The following is a 21,442-nucleotide window of genomic DNA, read 5'->3' as shown; positions in this document are numbered from 1 at the left end:
GGTCACTGACGCCGCATCACAGGAGGGGCGTTCCACTGAGTGAGCCCCGGGAGACAATACCATGAGCACCGGAGGGATGACTCTTCATCAGGTACCGAGAGTATTTTATGTTACCCCCGACCACACACCTCCCTGAGGGGTCAAGGAGGATCTCCTATTACCTCTATGAACCTCGGCCCTTGCGGTCACACTCAGGGACTTTCTCTTTAGGCCCTTGCACTTTTTTCTTCTGCCTTGTTTGGCTAGGCCTGAGGACCTTCACTGTTGGGGATGGGGGGGGCCTGTTGGGGGATGGGTGGGGTGGCGGAGGGGGGAAAGTGGTTGTAGCTGGGGTGGATTACCGCGAGTTCCGTTTCAGCCGAGTCACAGTCTGGACAGAGGGGTGGGAAGTATGACTGGAGAGATCGAGAAACTGGTTGATGCACAGGAATTACCCCGCATTGGACTGCACGACAGGCTGGTCTGTGTGAATGGAGGTTGGATCATGACTGAAGGGATGGGGGACTGGCGGGCCCAGAAGCCCCTCTATATAGAGCTCGACCTGTCTTTCCAGTCGTAATGCCGCTCATTCTAGGAACATGGAATGTGAAAGGGCTGAACTCTCCCCAGGAGCGCCAGAATATCTGGAAGTACATACTCGACCGCAACTTACATGTGGTGGGTCTTCAGGAAACACACTTGACTAGGTCGGAAGACTCCCATCTTAAGCACAAGCAGTTCCCCCTCATATATAGATCTTCAGCCCCCACAAAACATAGAGGAGTGGCCCTCATGTTCTGCGCATGCTTGCACTTTCAACCCATGGGTGTTCTTAGCGATAAAGAAGGAGGCTGGCTAGTGGTCAAGGGTGTGTTACGGGGCAAGCTCTGCACGTTTCTGGTCCTGTAAGCCCCCAATGTGGGCCAGAACGGCTTCATCCAGATCTTAGACTTTGTTGAGGGACCTTTAATTGACATGGGGGACTTTAACCTTGTTTGGCATAGGGATTTGGACAGTACTCATCACCAGAGATCTGACACCGGCCTGTTCTCCAGCGAAACGCAGCAACTGGTTATGGACATGGGTTGGTTGACGGATGGTGGTCTCTCTATCCGTACTCTAGGGACTACACCTTTTCCTCCCATGTCCACCAATCTTACTCCCTCCTAGACCATTTTTTCCTTAGCCAATCCCTTCGGGGAGACCTGCGCGAGGCCAAGATCTTCCCTTTATCGGTATCGGATCATAGTCTGCTTACTATCCGTTGGGAAGCGGTCGACCTTACTCGCCGCAAAGGGTACTTTCCAGCCTCCCTGGCTCGGGATGCCCCTTCCTGCCTAGCACTACGGAAAGCTATCAGGGAATTCTTTGACCTTAACGCCACAAGCGACACCTCGATATTCAACACATGGAATGCTTTCAAAGCCACTATACGCGGCAGCTGTATAGCGCTAAATGCAGGCCCTCAACAAACTTAGACGAAAGGAGCGGGAACAATTGGAAGAGGTACTCTCTGAGCTAGAACGCGCTCATAAGCAGAACCCCTCCAGGAAGGCGTTGCACCAGCTCACGGCGGTTAGGGGTAAACTTAGGGCCCACTATAATAACAGAGCTGAACTCACGCTCCTGAAACTTCGGCAACTCTCATATTCCCAGGGGAATAAAGTGGGGAAACATCTAGCTCGTCAACTCCGAGTCAAGAGGGAGAAGGAGTACATTGGGGGTATACAAGACGCTGCGGGGACCCTCATTCACCAGGACGGCCTCAAGGCAGGGCTGTTCAGCGACTTCTACGAAACGCTTTACACCAGAGACACCCTTAACGACAGGGTACAGGAGGAATATCTGCGGAAGCTCCCACTCCCCCAGGTATCGGCTGAGTGGAACGAGTTGCTCACTGCCCCCTACACCAGAGAGGAGGTCCTATCGGCCATCAAGGCTCTGAAGCCGCACAAGGCCCCAGGCTACGACGGATTTACCGCGATTTTTTACAAAACTTTCGCCTCTGAAATAAGCACCTTCCTGGTGCAATTATTTAATAGCATAGCGGCAGACGGTATGACTTCCGGGTCCATGGCAGAAGCAATAATTTCGGTTATCCCCAAGCCCGGTAAGGACCTCTTGACATGCTCCTCGTATAGACTGATCACTCTTCTTAACCTGGACACCAAACTCTACTCATCCATAATTGCCGGACGGCTGAATGACCTTATGCCAGCGCTTATTCACCCTAACCAGTCCGGTTTCATCAAGGGCCGCCAAACCCACAACAACACCAGGAGGGTGGTGCACTTCATCGAAAAAGCTAACAAGTTTAAGATCCCGGCTGTCCTGGAGGGCCTCAATGCCGAGAAGGCCTTTGACAAGGTGGACTAGGGCTTCTTGTTCCAGACCCTGACAGCATTCGGCTTCTCGCCCAAATTCTTAACGATGCTCAAGGCCAACTTCAGCTCTCCCCGATCTAGAGTGGTCGTCAATGGCCACATGTCAGCGCCCTTTCTGCACTGCTGCGGCACCCGCCAGGGCTGCCCTCTCTCCCCCTTACTTTTTGCCCTGAGCATAGAACCACTTGCTCTCGCAGTGAGAGAGGACCTGGACATCAGGGGCCTCCCCTTTACTGGGGAATCACACAAGATTACCCTGTTTGCGGACGATGTTCTGCTCTCCCTGTCGAAACCAGCCCACTCGCTCCCCCACATCCAGGAAGCCTTATTACGCTTCGATGGTGTGGCAGGCTTTAAGATCAACTACAGGAAATCCTTCGTCCTTAATCTCATTCTACCACCAGCGGAGGCTGCCCGCCTCCAAACTCTCACTGCCTTGTCTTGGACCTCCTCCTCTCTCCAATACCTGGGGATCCACCTGACCCCTAAGGTGGAGAAGCTTTATTCTGCCAATTTTCCCCCACTGCTCACATCCATCCAGAAGACCCTGGCTCGGTGGCAGCCGATGTTCATATCTTGGCTGGTACGCATACACGTGATTAAGATGTCCCTCCTCCCTAAGTTCTTATACCTCTTCCAGGCTCTGCCCATTACCCCAGATGGGGACTTCTTTTGACGCGTTAAAACCTTGATGCTTTGCTTCATCTGGCAGGGTGGCCGGGCCCGTTTCTCCTTTTTCACTTTGTGCTGCCCGAGGAGGGAGGGGGGGGCTGGCCTTCCCGACTTGCACTTATACTACAAGGCAGCACAACTCCGAGTGTTGGTGGAATGGTCTCAACTTGAGTCGGAAAACACTGGCTACACATGGACAGGAGCGTGGCAGGGAGGACGATATGGGACCTCGTGTGGAACGCCTATATCAGAACCCCCACGAGCACTACCCTTAAGGTCTGGGACTCGAAATCTGGTGATGACCGCTGGACAACGTTCCCTTCCCCATTTACTCCTATACACTTTAACCCAGCTTTTCCGCCAGCAGCACTTGAGGGCTCCTTTGATAGCTGGACGGAGGGGGGATGCCAAGCTCTCACACACCTATTTCACTGCGTTGCACCACTCACGTTTGATAACTGCATGCGGGACTATGGAGTCCAACAAACCGAGAGATACCGATACACTCAGCTCCTACATTGGGCGCTATCTTCCCCGGTGAAAGACGCAGCCACTAGGCCGTTAACACCCTTCGTGGCCTTCCTCTTCAGAACCTCTACCATGCTGGGGACTATTTCCTTTCTTTATAACCACCTTCTGTCAACTGTGGCATGCCCGAGACCACGCTACTTGTCCATGTGGGAGGGACTACTTGGCAGGGACATCACTGAGGCGGAATGGTCCCCCCTGTGGACCGACTTAACTAAACACAATCATTCCATAGAACTAAGGGAGGCACACCTCAAAACGATGATGGACTGGTATCTCTACCCAGCCAAGCTGCGACAGATTTTCCCGATTTTCCCGAGTTCCTCGGACAGGTGTTGGAGGGATTGTGGCCTATTGGGGGACTTCCGCCATATCTGGTGGGATTGCCCCGTCATCCGTCCTTTTTGGGCAGAAATTTTATCCCACATTAAGGAGATCATGGGATACCCAGTCGAGGACTCGATGGCACACATTTTGCTGGGCCTTCGGGACCCAGAGCTAGAACACCAAACCAGAGCTGACAAGAGGATATTGTGGCTATGTGTGGGAGCGGCTAAACTCACCCTGGCAGCAGCTTGGAAGCAGAAAGGGCCCCCGCGATTTCCCTGTGGCATGCGAGACTCTGGAGGTTGTTGAGTGTGGAGGGAATGGTTGACATCTTCCGGGACGATTTTAAAAACTTTGAATTTTGCTGGGGTCCACTGGTCAGGTTCCTCTCCAGGGGGCTCCCTTCAGCGCTCTGCCCGCCGAGTGTGCATGCTCTCCACCTGTTTCAGTCCTAATCTTCTCCTTTTTGGGACCAGATCCCCTTCACTTATTCGCGACCACCACTGGGGAGGGGTGAGGGTGGGGGTGGGTGGGTGGGAGGTGGGGTGAGGGGGGTTGGGTTATGTTCTATGTTCAAGCATGAATCCCGTCACTGTGTCTTAGCGATGCTCTACCCTCGCAAGGGGGTATTGAACTGTAAACTACTGCGGCAGTACCCACTGACGCTCCGCTTCCCTTTCCAAATCACGGACTCTGTTCTCACAACCAGTGAGTTTCTGGTCGGACTACTCTCACTTTCCGAATGCTAAAGACTTCCTAGATCAGATCACATGTCTTAACTGTGGAGTACTGGGGATTGTCTTTTATCGCTTTGATCCTATTTTGCCCCTTGCGTGGGAAGTTGTGTGGGATTGTCGCATGGTATCTCTTGCTTTAATTACCAATAAAAACATCTTTGACAAAAAAACAGTGCGGAGGCTGTTGGCAGGTAAGATGGAATTCGAGGAGTTGTTGAAAATAAACAAGACCCCGATGCACCGCCCAGCGTCCGTACAATCCGAATAAAACTTGAAAATGACTCACAAGAGTAGCATAGCCAACAGCAAATCCGTATTTCCAGTGATCCAAATGTCAGGAAGTCCGACAGCAAATAGATCACAATAAGGCAGGAACAATGAAGTGAAGGTCGGTGGGTCCTGTCTTCTTTGTCGAGGATTAAAATAAAAAGCAACAATCGTCCCCAAAATATGCAGTGTGGTGGCATAAAATAATCCTTTGACACGGAGACGAATTTCCAAAAACATTGACAAAAGCTTTATTGCCAAATGCAGGATCCACGACCGATGTGGACAGGGGACAAGTCAAGTATGGCTAAGCAAAGCTTTACATTCTAGAGTCATAACCTGTCATTAAGAATCATGCATGTATGACATGCAAGAGAAACATAATTATAATATGTCTACCTACAAGTAATTATTAAACCACTTACCACAGTGGGCTCAGCCTTGCCTCGCCCTGATGCCGACAGGTGGAGACAGGCCTGCTCTTAGCCCGGTCTTTATCCAGGCATATCCCACGCAGCGGGCTCCAGTTGCCCTCCTATGGGTGTCAGCCCGACTCCTTGGTCAGCAGTGGTATGGGGCTTGCAGTCCTCCTGGCCCCAGCAGAGTAAGCAGATGTATTCAATATACTAGAGCGTCAAATGATTAGCATTTCAGGATGGGATATGAAAGGTTGTTTATTTCCATATTTGATTGTTAATGTTAATGGGATTTATAAAGCGTACGAATACCCGGGGGCGTCTTGGCGCTGAGAACACAGTAGGCCCGACCAAGTGTCTAATTCTGGAATAACCAGTTTTTAGTCCTTTCCTAAAGATGGTGAGGGATTGAGCTCTCAGATCAGGGGTGCTTTCTTTAGTAGGGCTCAAGGGCGTTGCCCCCCTATATTTGTTGTCCCCTTTGGCCCCCGTATTTAAACATGTAAAACTGTTTTTTTTCTGGCCATGCTTCGCTGTTTTATTTTTAGACATGGACTGGTTTGTTGGTTTCTGCAGCTGCATGATGAATAAAGGCAGGCGTGCTGGGACATGGTTCCATAATTTTCAGTACTAAGCTGTAGCAAACAGGCGTGCTCACCACCTGGGTGAGACACATCCTCACACGAAGAGACTCACTCTTCAAAGTACGCATGTCAGGTTTGACGGCTACCTTTCTGTGGCCAACCCGACCTGAGCACTAGAGGCATCTACCTACCTTTACAATTAGGGAGCCTCGGGAAATCCCAGATGCAGCCTGTTGGTCCCCTCAGGAGTGTTGGATTCGCCTGCTCAAGCGAATCCTGGTGCTGCTCTCATGCTGTTTTGGTAAAATAAACAGCACTGGAGACAAGAGTAGGCTCTGGTAGCAGGCAGGGCAGTGGCGGGGAAGGCTCAGGTATGTGGAACATGGCCAATCACTGTATGGCTTTATTAAGAAGCCATGCAGTGATTGGCCATTTCAGTCCTTTGCTCTCTCTTCTCTCTTTGAACACAGGTAGCACCAGAAACAACATTGCAAAGAATGAGGGAGCGAACAAAAATACGAGATGACAAGAGAGTATTCCAGGCCACATTCCACCTCTGGATTAAGGCCCGAAACTTCAAACGGTAAGGATGGGCTGGAATTATTTTAGTGTGCATGTGGGAGAGTACAAAGAGAGCCGACGATTTGATAACTCTTTAGCCAACAGAATTCTTGCATTAATTGGCCCCTTCACTTCTGGGACAGTGGTAACATGGAGCTGAAAGGTGTCTTTAAACTAAGATAGCTTTGCAACCTAGTTGGTCATCAAGCAGTGATTTCGCAAACAAGTCCAAACTTTTGTTGGACAGACACAACCAATTCTTGTTAATTAAAGTGACGTGTCCCTTTCATGCATCTCTCAGCGGAACTGGCAAGTGTCATGCACCAGTACAAATGTACCGGCAGGAGAGGAGGCGCATTGGTCTCATGCTGCCTCGAGCCAGGATATGCGATATGAACACTGATAATGGCATGAGGCAGAATGCAGACCCCAAGCAGAGGCGTTCAGTGAATTCACATTAGGGCGTTTTGCAAACATCTGTTCCTCTGCCAGCCCGGAGCAGGCCGCAGGTTCAGCGCAGGTCAAAGATAAGATTCAGGGATGCACAGGCCATGCATCGTTGACATGACAAACTCTCCAGATAAAACATGCACAAAGTGGGCCTGAGGGACAAAGGCCATAAGAAAAAACCAGGAAAGAACAAGTTGATGGAGTTTTGAGAAAGCGTGTTACCGTAATTGTTCTGAACACTATAGAATGATATTGCACTTTTTAAGAAGGATATTTTTTAATGATGACAATGACATTTGCACCGTAGATCAGGTACTTCATTTCCAAGCATGCATTTATATCACTGAGAGTCACATTGCAGATGGGAAACAGGTTTTGAAGCATCTACTCACAAAGTTTGGAAGTAACGCTCCATACCTTATAGAATCACTTTTCTAAATTGTGTTTTAGATGTTGGTAAGAGCTGCTTCCAGCACATCCTTCTCTCATCATAAACCTGGTTTAATTTTGGCTAGTGTAATTGCTCTATCATACTTTCAGTGGGGATAGAATGCAGTGGCTATATTTTTAGGTCTCGCCTGACGTTAGCATGCACAGCGCTGCTCTAGCCATGCAAGGGCTTTTTGTAATCAATTCACCATGTGCACACGTACAGAGCGACAAAGATGGCATTGGGCAGTCCACATGCAACTGCAAATGTACGCGCATGTGGACATCCCAACGCCATCTTTGTCCCTCCGTACACATGCACATGTAAAAAGCCCTTGCATGCAGAGAGCAGCGCGGTGACCTGCTAACGGCGTCGGGCTATCCAATTGCGCGTGCCTCGCATGGCGAGAGCAGCGCTGTGCGCTGCTAACGCCGTCGGGCTGTACCATTAGCGAGTTATGCTGGTTCCTTAGACGCCTGCACGGGCCACATTTGTCAGTGGATCTTGGGGGTGAAAGGCTGCTGCTGCATCTCCCAGTTTGCAACAAAAGAGGCGTTGTGCTCCTATTCCCCTCTCAAAAGAACTGTAATTCCCAGCAGCCTGAGCGTGCAATGGCTACAGTGCTGTCCAGGGAGTTAAAGCTGCCAGGTAAGGGACTGTTCGAGGTAGTGTGAGATCTGGGTTCAGAGGAGGTTTCTGGCACGGAGCATCACCAGGTTCAGAGGAAGGTGGGTGACTGTGACACCACTGAATGTGGCAGAGGTGTGCAGGTTGCATTATTAATTAAACACGTTCTCTGCCACCTAAATGCCCATTTGCCACAAAGGGGCTTCAGACTGTGCATGAAGATATCCATTTGCAGCAAAGACGCCAAATTGTTTTGTGGGGCTGGGTTTAGAGGAGTATGCTGCCCCCACCAATGTTGTCCTCCTCTATGGAGCGGCGAAGTAAGAACCGTATATAACAAGCATTGCCCATGCCCAACGGATAAAGCATTTGGACACTGCTCGCACGCATTGTAAATTTATGCATACAGTTACCTGGGCAGAAGACTAACCAACATACAGATTGGTATGCCTGCAGATCCTCTGCACAGCACAAGTTAAGCTGAAATTGTATTTGTCTATAGTTTACAACCCCTGATGAGGTGTTGAAGCTGTTTGTGGCGAGTAGCACTCTACTCCGGAACCCAAGATTAGAGGTTAATAGTAGATTCGTTTTTTTTTCTTTGTGCAGTAGTTCTGTTAAGTTTGTGCTCCTGATTTCTTGTGTGTTTAGTTGATTTTAACATTTGGGTAAGGATAATGGTAATAGTTTTGAAAGTTGGGTGCGCTGGTCTGAATTAGCATTACTCACTTGGGCCTGGAGGCTCCCTAGTGTCTGTTTAGTGTTCGCAATTCACGTGTGCTTGCAGCTTCCATGCCTTGAGCTCCGGCCCCAGGCAGCCGGTGCTTCAGTTGATGTATGTAGTTGTCTGTTCAGAGTAAATATGTACTTTGTTTTTTCTTCCATGGCATTATAAGGGGGTGGGGAGGCACATACACATTTGATGTAGTACAATTTTAATTGATTTTTTTCTCCGATTTGGCCTCGATAAATGTTTTAGTTATTTCTTAGCCTCTTTAATAACACACAAAACTAGTGGTTAGACAAACTGCAAGCTTTCCTTGCATAACCTTTTCTTTGTTTTTGATGTACTGCCCTAAGTGTCAAGGGTATGTCCAGATATGGGTTCCAAGCTCACAGTGCAATTTGAACCAAGCTACACCTGACTGACGAGCCCCTATCCGACTGACGAGCCCCTATCAGGGCGAAACTGGTTTTGTGCTGTTTTTGTTTTGCTTCAGGGAAGACCTGGCCTGGCAGTTTGGGTTTAACTGTTAGTACTGGAGCAGAGTCAAGACTGAGTTGCATAAGGTTGGGCCCAAACTAAGGTGGCACAGGGGTTTGAAATACTACAGAGTGATTGCCAGCAGTTAGACAAATTCCAAGCATTCTTTTCATCACCTTCTACATGTTTGATGTATGTATATCATAGACATGTTTGTACTTGTGCACAGAACACATCAGGGGCGTGGGATGTTTTAAATATTCTACTTGTCAAAGGGCCAAAATGCAACAAAAATCTACTTGTTCTGTAGAGAACGTAACTTATCTAACCTACTCTCCAAATTATATGTACGAGCGCAGAAACATTATTATATTCTTATTTCATTTCCAGAAACCGACAAAAATTGCTTTCAACAATGCTAAAATAAAATATATTTTTTTACTGTGAAAAGTGCCATTATCGTGATTCACCCAAAACGACTGATAAACAATAAAAGTTCAGGAATAATTGACTTCAAGAACTCCAGTTTGGACATTTTGTTAAGCAAGCTGTAGCCCATTTACATGGACAGGGGCTTCTGTATAAACCACTATACTGAAAGTGACCGCCAGCCACGATAATGTGGCCTCTTAAGGCCACTCGCCTGAAGTTGCAGTTCTAAAATGTAAACAATAGCTAAGGAAGGTTTGCAAGCTGAGCATCAAGCAGATTATGTTTTTGTGGGGTGGAGCATTTGAGATCACATTTTCTTTGAGATATACTCAGTTTCTATTATAAATGTAAATTATTTTAAAGGTACATAGAATAAGAATCCTTTCTAAATTTAGATTAGAAATACCATTCTGAGCAAAAACAATCCTCCTTTTTCTTTAAAAAATACCTCGCCACCACCAACTTTCTTGGATTTTATCTCATTGGTTTGGCTGCCCTGTTTTCTTCCACTTGTGCTTTATTGGATTTGTCATATTGAACTCAAATTACAATATTCAGTTGCATTGTGGGTATCATAGACTCAGGATTGCTTCACACCAGAGCATTACATAAAGGTGCCTCAAGCACATCTTGTTGGGGAGTAGCGACATCAAATCTCATATCTCATAGTAAAAGCCAAATGTGGCTTGCCTTGCGATAATAAGAACTGGTAGTAACAATAGCATGCATAACAAAACCACCCACCCAACGAATGCTCACTCCTCTCCCCTCCAGCGGTCAGTACCAAGAAATTACAGCTGCTTGTCCTTCAATATTATAGGCATGCAATAAAACACAAATGTTCATGCTAGAGATCAGTCAAGACTGCCCTTTTAATCTCTAATTGGATTAGAGTCACTGCTGTCTCATAGCTGGTTTGCTTGTTCTCTGATTAGGCTTATCATTTTTCTTTTGATTTGTGACCTCATAAATGTGTTCCACGGTATCTCTCTTTAGACAATATATGGAGAAGGGTGGATTTGTATGGACAGCTATTGAGTGAGTGAAAGTTGGCACTTGTGCAGACCTCTTGGGCTCGAATTCTGGTCCAAAAATATGGAGCATCTGTCATAAGCTTGTAAATTCAGTGAAGAACCTGGACTATAAAACTGACACTTTTCGAAAATTGACATCTGTGCCATCTCCTCAAACTATTTCTTCTGTAGCTCATAGCATAATTTGGTTGGCCCTCACTTTTGAGGGATGGCATTCTGCTGGCACTGTCATTATTGGCTTGCGGATGGAATGCAATTTTGGGGTGTACCATGGTCTTGATAAGGGCCTCTATTGGTCCTTCAGGTGCTGTAGAACTCTGCAGCTCAAATTGTGGTGGGTGCTCAGAAAGGATTTTAGGGCTCTCCTTTCCTACACATACTCCTCTGATTTGTTATTATAGCTTACATTTGGTTTAATGTATGGTGGCTTGCTCATAAGCTGTTTGAAGACCAGACTTACTAGTTATACCACCAGGTTTCCCATGCGCTTTTCTATGACCAGGATTTACCTTTGGTGTTGTATTTTGAGTGACCAAATATGGGATGGTGAGCCTTTTGATTGTTAAACCATTTTATTGGGTTTTATAAAATGTAGCAATTGTTGCAGGATTCAACATTAATAAATTATCTACGGTAGATGATATATAGTGATTGTAGCGAAATGAGACAATAATAAATGATCAACTGCAGACAATACCATTTGTAGCAGGATGAGACATTAATAAATTACAGGAGTGAATTGCAATGACACACTGAAGGATAAGGAGGGCCCAATGAATAATTGGTTAGGTTACAAAACTTGGAAAATAGTCGTGGCTATTTTCCTTCATGTGAAGTCTTCATCCTCCGCTTTATTTCGACTAATCATTTTTGCTTTTCAATGCAGTTGTAAATGTGGTTACTTTTCTCATCTGGAAAACTTAAAAGTGACATGTGGTTTGGTTGAATAATTTACAGCCACTGGTAATTACACTGAGCCAATATCCAGTCCATTATTTTGCACACCATGCTACCACACACTGGAACCAGCCATATGCAAATCAGCATTGGCTCTGCTACAATAGGAACAGTCTAGTGCGAATTGCCGAGCCAGATCCTTTCTCACAGGAACACAAGCAACCCCAGACTGATATTGGACAAAGTTAGACTCCCCAGCTTTTTGAGATTATACAAATCGCACTTTTGCCTCAAAATCCGTGAATTCCCACAATGTCTGCAATTTTTACTAAACTTGCTGCAAAAACAGAAGAAACGGTCCCCGGCGTGGTATTTGTTTCACCATTCATTCTGTCCTTGCATCTGTGTGCCCATCCATATCCAAACCCTTTCAACCATTTGCAAACCTATCCATCATCTATCCTTCCATCAATCATTTTAATCATCCATCCCTCCATCCACCCTTTCATTCATCCATCCATCATCCATCCACCCTTTCACCCTATCAATCCTTTCACTCATCCATTCACTCTTCCACCCATCCATTCATTCACTCATCCATCCAATCATTTACCCTTTCACCCAAGCCATCCTTTCACTCATATATCCACTCTTCCACCCATCCATTCACTCATCCATCCAACCATTTACCCTTTGACCCATCCAGCCATCCTTTCACTTATCCATCTACCCAGTCACTTATCCGTCCACCCATTCTACTTTCCACTCATCCATTCATGTATGCATTCTTTCACTCATCCATCTTTACATTCTTATTTTCTCTCATCGAGGCACCCTGTCGCCCATCCATTCAGGCAATCATTCATCCATGCTTTCACTCATCTATCCATTCATCCTCCCTTTATTTCTCCTTTCCCCTTTCACTTAACCATCCATCCTTCCATCCACCCTTCACCCATCCACCCACTCATCCATTTACTCATCCACTCATGAATCCATCCATTGACCCTATCACTCATCCATTCTTTGACCCTATCACTCATCCATCCTTTCTCTCATCCATTCACCCTTTCACTCATCTCTCCATCCTTTTGCCAATCTATCCTCCCTTTCTCTCAATCATCCATCCACTCATCCAACCATTTACCCTTTCACTCATCCAGCCATCCTTTCACTTACTCATCCATCCACCCAGTCACTCATCCGTCCACCCATTCAACGTTTCCCTCATCCATCCATCCATTTTTCCAGCTCTCCACCCTCCCTTTCACTCATGTAGGCATTCTTTCACATATCCATCTTTACATTCTTTTTTTCACTCATCCAGGCACCCATTCGCTCATCCACTCTGCCAATCATTCATCCATGCTTTCACTCATCATCCATACATCCTCTCTTTCTATTCCACTTTCACTTAAATTGATACTTGTATAGCGCACTACTCACCCGCAAGGGTTTCAAGGCTCTTGTACGAATACCGCTGTGGAACCCATCCTGGCTTTCCCTGTGAGGCATCCACTCCTGGGCACCCCCAAGGTGGAGGCCAGGCATCCTTAGCGTTGTGGGGGCCGTTGTGGAGATTAAGCAAGCTATTGCCCAGAGTTGCAGAGTGGGACTCCATGATTGGAATAGGCACCGAGGCGAGAATTATCAGGTCTGTGGAATATTTTTGAGCCCAAGACCCGCAGAGGCTGGGAATTGAACCCTGGTCCCGGGCCAGACCTCTGCATCAGGGTCTGCTGCTCTAATCATTGAGCCACCCATCCTTCTATCCACCCTTCACCCATCCACTCACTCATCCATTTACTCATCCACTCATGAATCCATCCATTGATCCTATCTCTCATCCTTCCTTTCACTCATCCATCCACCCTTTCACTCATCTAGCCATCCTTTTGTCCATCTACCCTCCCTTTCACTCACTCGCGACCGCCGAGCCTGTAACCAGGCAAGGTCACCCCCACACACCACTGCTTCTGACTCGTTTTGCTTGCCTGCATTGTGTTTTGCCCTTCGTTTATATTTCCTTTTTGCCTCCGTTTTTCTCGTTTTTCTTGCCTTGCATTGTGTTTTGCCCTTCATTTTAATTTCCTTTTTCCTCCGTTTTTTCTAGCTCCCCGGACGACCCAGCCGCCGCTGAGCCGCCCTCTGTCCTCCTTTTCCCGCCGCTGACTCCCTGCGGCCCCGCCCCCCTCCTGCCCATTCGCCGCCCCGCTCCCGCCACCCAGCTGCTCCTCCCTCCTGGCTCCTCACTTAAGGGGATCTCGCTGAGGTGCAGGGAGCGACCGCCGAGCCTGTAACCAGGCGAGGTCGCCCCCACACACCACTGCTTCTGACTCGTTTTGCTTGCCTGCATTGTGTTTTGCCTTTCGTTTATATTCCTTTTTGCCTCCGTTTTTCTCGTTTTTCTTGCCTTGCAATGTGTTTTGCCCTTCGCTTTAATTTCCTTTTTCCTCCGTTTTTTCTACCTCCCCGGACGACCCAGCTGCCGCTGAGCTGCCCTCTGTCCTCCTTTTCCCGCCGCTGACTCCCTGCAGCCCCGCCCCCCTCCTGCCCATTCGCCGCCCTCCTCCCCGCCGCTCCCCCTCCTCCCCGCCGCTCCTCCCTCCCGGCTCCTCACTTATGACGCCCACGTGAACGCGCAGCGGTCACGCGCAGCGGGAGCGCCAATTGTGCGCCGAAGGCGCGCCAAAGGCAAGCCTGTCTGTGCCCGTCCGCGCCTGGACCGCGCCCAGTGCCAGGACCCCTGGTCCCCGCCGTTGCGAGATCACCCGACAGACCTACAACGCCACCGCCCTCAACGCACTCAATGCCGGCCGGAACCCCGCCTGCTGCCGAGCCACCCCGAGACGCTTCCACGGACCCTTCACCTGCAAGGCCTGCAAATTCCCCTGCACCGCACCCGCCAAGCCAAGCTCAAGCAAAACCCACCTCAAGAGCATCCTGCTCAACACCCGCTCCATCCACAGACACGCCATCGAACTCTGGAACCTACTCGACACAACTTCACCAGACGTCGCCTTCCTCACGGAAACCTGGACGAACGCCTCCTCTGCACCCGACATCGCCATCGCCATCCCAGACGGATACAAGATCACCCAGAGGGACCGCATCAACCAGACCGGAGGAGGCATCGCCATCGTACACAAGAACACCATCCGCATCACGACCGACTCTAACGACACCTTCTCCGCCGCAGAGCACCTCCACTTCCAGATACACGCCGACCCAAAGACGATGCTCAGAGGCACCCTCATCTACAGAACCCCGGGACCACGCACACAATTCAGCGACGACATTGCGGACTTCATCAGCCCGCACGCCCTCCCCTCCGCTGATTACATCCTCCTAGGGGACCTCAACTTCCACCTGGAGAACAACAAGGACCGCAACACCACTGCCCTGTTGGACAACCTCGCCAACCTCGGACTCAAGCAACTGGTCAACACCCCCACCCACTACGCCAGCCAAACGCTTGATCCCGTCTTCTCTTCCAGCAAGCACATCACCTTCAGCCACGCCACCGGACTCCACTGGACCGACCACAGCTGCGTCCACTTCAGCTTCAGAAGAACCACGACCCACCACCACCCGCAACAGGTCCCTCACAGGAGCTGGAGCAAGATCACCGCCGAGCAGCTCACCACCTCCCTCAGCCAGAACCCACCCACCAGCACAACGGACCCCAACAAGGCACACCGCAACTTCACACAGTGGCTCACCAACTGCGCAGATGACCTCGCACCATTAAAGAACCCTCCCAGCAGACCCGGCAGCAAGAAGGCCTCCTGGTTCACCGACGAACTCAAGGACTCCAAGAAGAACTGCCGCACCCTCGAGAAAGCCTGGCTCCGGGACCAGACCACAGACAACATTACCGCCCTCAAACACGCCACCCGCAAGCACCACCAGCTTATCCGCACCACCAAGAAGAAATCTCTGAAGGAACGACTGGACAACAACACCCACGACAGCAAGGAACTCTTCAACATCGTCAAGGAGTTCTCCAACCCCAGCACCGGCAACAACGACATCACTCCTTCACAAGATCTCTGCGACTCTCTCACCTCGTTCTTCCACCGCAAGATTGCCGACATCCACAACAGCTTCGACGCACCATCCACGCACCCTACCGTCGAACCAACGCCCCCCACCGCCACCCTCCGCACCTGGACCACGGTGACCACCGAAGACACAGCCCGCACGATGAGCACCATCCACTCCGGATCTCCAACTGACCCCTGCCCCCACCACGTCTTCAACAAGGCCGAATCCACCATCGCACCCCATCTCCGGAACATCATCAACACCTCCTTCAACACCGCCACCTTCCCAGAGAGCTGGAAGCATGCCGAGCTCAGCGCCCTACTGAAGAAACCAACAGCGGACCCCACCGACCTCAAGAACTACCGCCCCATCTCGCTCCTCCCTTTTCCTGCCAAAGTCATCAAGAAGACCGTCAACAGACAGCTTGCCGTCTTTCTCGAGACGAACGGATCCCTCGACCTCTCGCAGTCCGGTTTCAGAGCCAACCACAGCACCGAGATCGCCCTCATCGCAGCCACCGACAACATCCGAACCCTGCTCGACAACGGGGAAACAGAGGCACTCATCCTCCTGGACCTCTCTGCAGCATTCGACACTGTCTGCCACCGCACCCTAGTTCAAAGCCTAAGCAACATCCGTATCCAGGAGAAGGCACTGGAGTGGATCACCTCGTTCCTCGCCGGAAGAACACAGAGAGTCCGCCTCCCCCCGTTTCCATCCGAGGCCACCGAAGTCATATGCGGCGTCCCGCAAGGATCATCGCTCAGCCCCACCCTCTTCATCGTCTACATGAGACCTCTTGCAGCCATCGCACGCCAACACAACCTCAACATCAACATCATCTCCTACGCCGACGACACACAGCTGATCCACTCCCTCACCAGAGACCAATCGCAGCCAGAACTAGCCTACACGAAGGGATAAAGACGTCGCAGAATGGATGAAGAACAGCCGCCTGAAACTGAACTCAGACAAGACGGAAGTCCTCATCCTGGGATCATCACCCTCTGCCTGGGACGACTCCTAGTGGCCCCCCTCCCTAGGCACCGCTCCCAAGCCAACAGACCACGCACGCAACCTGGGCTTCATCCTGGACTCCTCCCTCTCGATGACCAGACAAGTCAACGCCGTCTCCTCATCGTGCTTCAACACCCTACGCATGCTCCGCAAGATCTTCCGCTGGATCCCGACCGAAATCAGGAAGACGGTCACCCAGGCACTCGTCACCAGCCGACTGAACTATGGTAACACCCTCTACGCCGGAACCACAGCCAAGCTACAGAAAAGACTCCAACGCATCCAGAACGCCTCCGCCCGACTCATCCTGGACAACCCCCGACGCAGCCACATCTCCGGCCACCTGAGGGGCCTGCACTGGCTCCCCGTCAGCAAGAGGATCACGTTCAGGCTCCTCACCCACGCACACAAGTCTCTCCACGACCGGGGCCCCAAGTACCTCAACGACCGCCTGACCTTCTACACACCCACCCGTCAGCTACGTTCCACTAGCCTCGCCCTCGCCGCCGTACCACGCATCCAAAGAGCCACCGCTGGAGGCAGATCCTTCTCCTACCTGGCGGCCAAGACATGGAACTCCCCCCCCATCCACCTTCGGCTGACCCAGGACCATCTCGCCTTTAGGAGACAACTCAAGACCTGGCTGTTCGAGCAATAGCGGACCCCCTCCCCCAAGCGCCTTGAGACCCTTCTGGGTGAGTAGTGCGCTATACAAATGGCTTGATTGATTGATTGACTCGTCCATCCTTACATCCACCCATTCACTCTTCCATCCATTCATTCACCCTTTCACTTATCTATTCATCAGTCCATCCATCATTGCTCTCATCCATCCACCCATTCACTAGCCTATCATCCACCTTTCACTCATCCATCTATCCAACCTTTTACCCATCCATCCAAACTTCAACCAATACATCCCTCTCTTTACCCTCATCTGTCCTTCCACTCACGCATCCATCTATCCTTTCCCTCATCATCCATCCATTCACCCTTTCACTCATCCTTTCACTAATCCATCCAGTCCTTTTCCCATTCCTTCACATATTCACTCACCCATCGTTTCACATTATGAGCTGAGCCTCGGTGCAATTCCTAAAGCAAGGGGTGGAGTGGGGTGGGGTGGGGGAGGGTTCACTATGCCCCTGGACATAGGCAATCTGAAAACTTGGAAGTCATGCATGATGCACAGTGCCAGGACATGAGGTGACTGTGACATGGTGTTGTTTTCAGGTCTTTAAGTGGGATGAAAAACCTGGGGGTCTCTCCGAGTGGCGTGTCTGATGTAATTAAGGGTGTGGCTTAAAACACCTAAGCTAAAAATATGTGCTGAGCACAATGTGCACCCGACTGGTATTTTGCTGTTTCTATCATTGTATCCAGTAACATTAGACCTACAACAAGCCGTGACTATTGGCTTTGTCAATGGATGTTAGTTACATAAAATAAATAAAAAACAGCAACTATGGCTTTGTTGTATATAACATTAAAAATGCTCCAGCTCTGAAATGTTGTGACTGTGTAAGAACTATAACCTCTTCTTATTAACCTCTTTCCCCGGCTTCATTTCATGAACTGGCACATAACAGAATGGGCATTATTTTGTACATTTCTTCCATCTAACCTCAACAGAATGCTGTGCCCCAGACCATGGCAGGAGGAGGCCACCACATGCTGTAAATGCCAAACTGGCCCATTGTCAGTCTGTATGTAGTTCCTAAAGCAAGGGGTGGAGTGGGGTGGGGTGGGGGAGGGTTCACTATGCCCCTGGACATAGGCATTCTGAAAACTTGGAAGCATTGCTCCACCTCTTGCTTCAAGAACTACATACAGACTGACAATGGGCCAGTTTGGGCCTTTACAGCATGTGGTGGCCTCCTCCTGCCATGGTCTGGGGCACAGCATTCTGTTAAGGTTAGATGGAAGAAATGTACAAAATAATACCCAAACTGGCCCATTGTCAGTCTGTATGTGACAATCAGCCAGCATACAGAATGACAAGCATTGGCATAGCCACTAGGTCTCGCCTTTGGGACCTTATAAGTGTTTAGCCATGCAACAGTTGATGTTGTTGCAGCAAGGATATTGTGCCAGATAACTAAACACTTATACGGTCCCAAAGGCGAGACCTATTGGCTATGCCAATGCTTGTTAAGGTCTAGTGTTAAGTCCCCGTGTTTATGTCCTAACAGATGGCTTGAAGCCAGAATAAATAGTGGGTTGCCAAAGGCTGACACTTCGGCCCCTGCTTCAGATTCTATTGTTGCAGCGGACCTATAACTACATCCTGTAATACTGCTGTGTTTGTCTGTGAACAGATGGAGATGCGGCATCTTGACCAGATGTTGATCAAGCAGCTGATGCAGCTTCACGCGGGTATCCAGACTCTCAGGCAGGAATGCACCGGCTCACCAGAGATGGACCCCGACGGGGAGACGGCCAGCCGCCACTCCGGCTCCGGAGACCTCAGCCCGGGCCCCACGCTGTACGCTTCCACGTTCCCAAAGAGGCCGCCCGGAAAGATGTCCTACCGCAGAAGCTCTATGCCATAACCGCACCCATGGTGCTGCCTCACCCTACTATCACCGGGCAGTTGGGGATGTTTTCGATCTACCGCACTATGACGTAGCAAGATCTTGCAGTATAATTCTATCATTTGACGAGTATTTGGTAAATTACTAGATGATTGCACCGATAAAACAATATCTATCTTTTGCCTAATATTATAGTTTGGCTGTTTCTAAAGGCTGAATGAGACACTGCTTCAGTCATGATGGGATTTCAACCAATAAACGGCAGATCCCACATAGATGTCAGCAGGGAGCACGTAAACCAAAGGCTTATTGGCAAGAAAGCGACAGACAGGCGTTTTGCTGAAAATCAAGAGTGCGTGCGCTGTAACACCCAGGGACATGCAACTTGTAATATTCCTTTACTATAAAACGTAATTGGCAATGATGCGCTGCATGTAGCTTTGATTGTATATTTACTGTTGATCCGAGCAGTTTGATGGTAAATTGTGTATGACAAGGCACAATACAAACAAAAATGAATCGTAGTACGACCCTGAATCATACTTTGAACGTGCCCTTGCGTCCAAGTGCAAGAATTCAAAGCGGACTGCGTGTGAAGGCTTCGTTTATAGTAAACCATTGTAAGAGACTCCGTGTAGAGTTACAGAGAGGTCAAGTGCCAATTATATACCTTGGAACAGGAAGTTTAGCGGGTGATCATGTGTCACTGTGAATCATGCATGAAGATAGAAAATGCTATCATATTAAAATGTGTTGCACTTCACAAGGAGAGGCATTTATTGTTTCATATAAAGCATAGTTATGCTTTATTTGATACAATAAATACGTCTCCTTATGAAGCGCTTTATTAAGTTAGCTTGCCCCTTGTCGCCACCTTTCGCTTCCATTCTCTTATATTTTGATGGTGTAATAAACCTGTTTTTGCGTAATCTGATGCATGTCTATAGAGCTGTGTTAAACCTATTATGGTTTCTTATTGCTAGAGAAAAATGCGTCTAGCTGCAGTCAGGAGAAGGCTGCTCCCAACGTAGAGGGTGCCAAGCCACAGGAGCCGAGGAGGTAATGTCGGATTAAAAGACTATTTACGGAGCCTGCAGGGTTAACATTTGTATGGGGCATGTCTACAAAGGCGCGTGACATGACTGCACACAGATACAGAAAGAGGTAACACAGGGGCATAAGGCGCTAAGCATAGAGGTTATAACAACGCCTGCAGTTTTGATTGCAGACAGAACATACCAGTGCTCATACACACAGACCAACAGACATAAACTTTGTGGCTGAGTGCACACTACACAAACCACATACATACATGCTACACATACACAAGCATGCCCTATACATATAAAGCCAACACACATACAGGCACCCATTAATACAAGCAAATCAAACAAAGGCAACACAAATATAGGCAGTTGTGCAAACAAGCAATCTGACATGCAGGCGCACAGACTGAAAGGCATATACTGGTATCAACATACCAGTCCACAGACCAACAGGCATGGAAGCACACACAGAGAACACATACACAGGCATCAATGTACACACAACATGCACTGGTAAAACACGTAGAGATACACATTGATTGGCAGATATTCAAGGATAATCAGGGGATTTGGGCAAATGGATGGGGGTAGATGTACAGTTACACAAACAGATGATCCACTCCCAGGCATCCATGAACACAGACCAAGAATTGTAAAGGCACCAATGGAGGAACCTATGCATTCAGATCTGGGCCTCACTTGCATAATTACACATATGTAATACTATTATTCTATCTCTGCATTCATGCCTAGCCAGCCCTTCCTATAACTCACTTCTAAACCATGTGAACAAAGCCCCAGTGGTTTGTCAATGTCACCAGATCACCAAGATGGTAACACCAGAACTTATTATACTTTAGTTTTTATGTTTTTTTCATATTACCTATTTTTAGGGAGTAGTTAGCCCGAAAAGGGTGTTTTTCAAACACGGAAATGTTTATTGAAAATAGTAAGTTAAATAGGGGACTATACTTTATACATTATTTAATTAAGAATGTAGGATTTTAGAAAAACACACTCTTTGCATTATTACACATTCTGTCTGTAGAAGGGAAAGACTGTTGCAATTGTTCTCTTCAAGATGCAGGGAGCACTGTTTGGAATAAAAAAAATTTTTTTGTTTTACATTTAATTAATAGATTATTAATATAACACTGGACAGTGATAACAGCCAGTGGAATTGTGTGATTCTGTGGCTGCAGTGCTTACCACATAATTATGGATTACCACCCTTGCCTCAAAATGTGCTGTTTAACATGCAGATTTCAG

At 48.7% G+C, this 21,442-nt stretch overlaps 1 long non-coding RNA gene across 1 annotated transcript in view; it reads left to right on the top strand.

Annotated features, from left to right (window-relative positions):
- The window catches only part of LOC147724602 (uncharacterized), a 31,697-nt gene extending 11,643 nt beyond the window's left edge, over positions 1–20,054 (top strand). Inside the window, exon 2 of the long non-coding RNA XR_015310104.1 lies at positions 18,912–20,054. This is a non-coding gene — a long non-coding RNA (uncharacterized LOC147724602). The remainder of the gene's footprint in view (positions 1–18,911) is intronic.
- Positions 20,055–21,442: the final 1,388 nt, after the last annotated feature.

This window comes from Lissotriton vulgaris, chromosome 4_1 (genome assembly GCF_964263255.1).
Source record: "Lissotriton vulgaris chromosome 4_1, aLisVul1.2, whole genome shotgun sequence".
Lineage (NCBI taxonomy): Eukaryota > Metazoa > Chordata > Amphibia > Caudata > Salamandridae > Lissotriton > Lissotriton vulgaris.
Note: the sequence above shows the minus strand (reverse complement) of the source record. Positions and strands in the feature narration are given on the sequence as shown.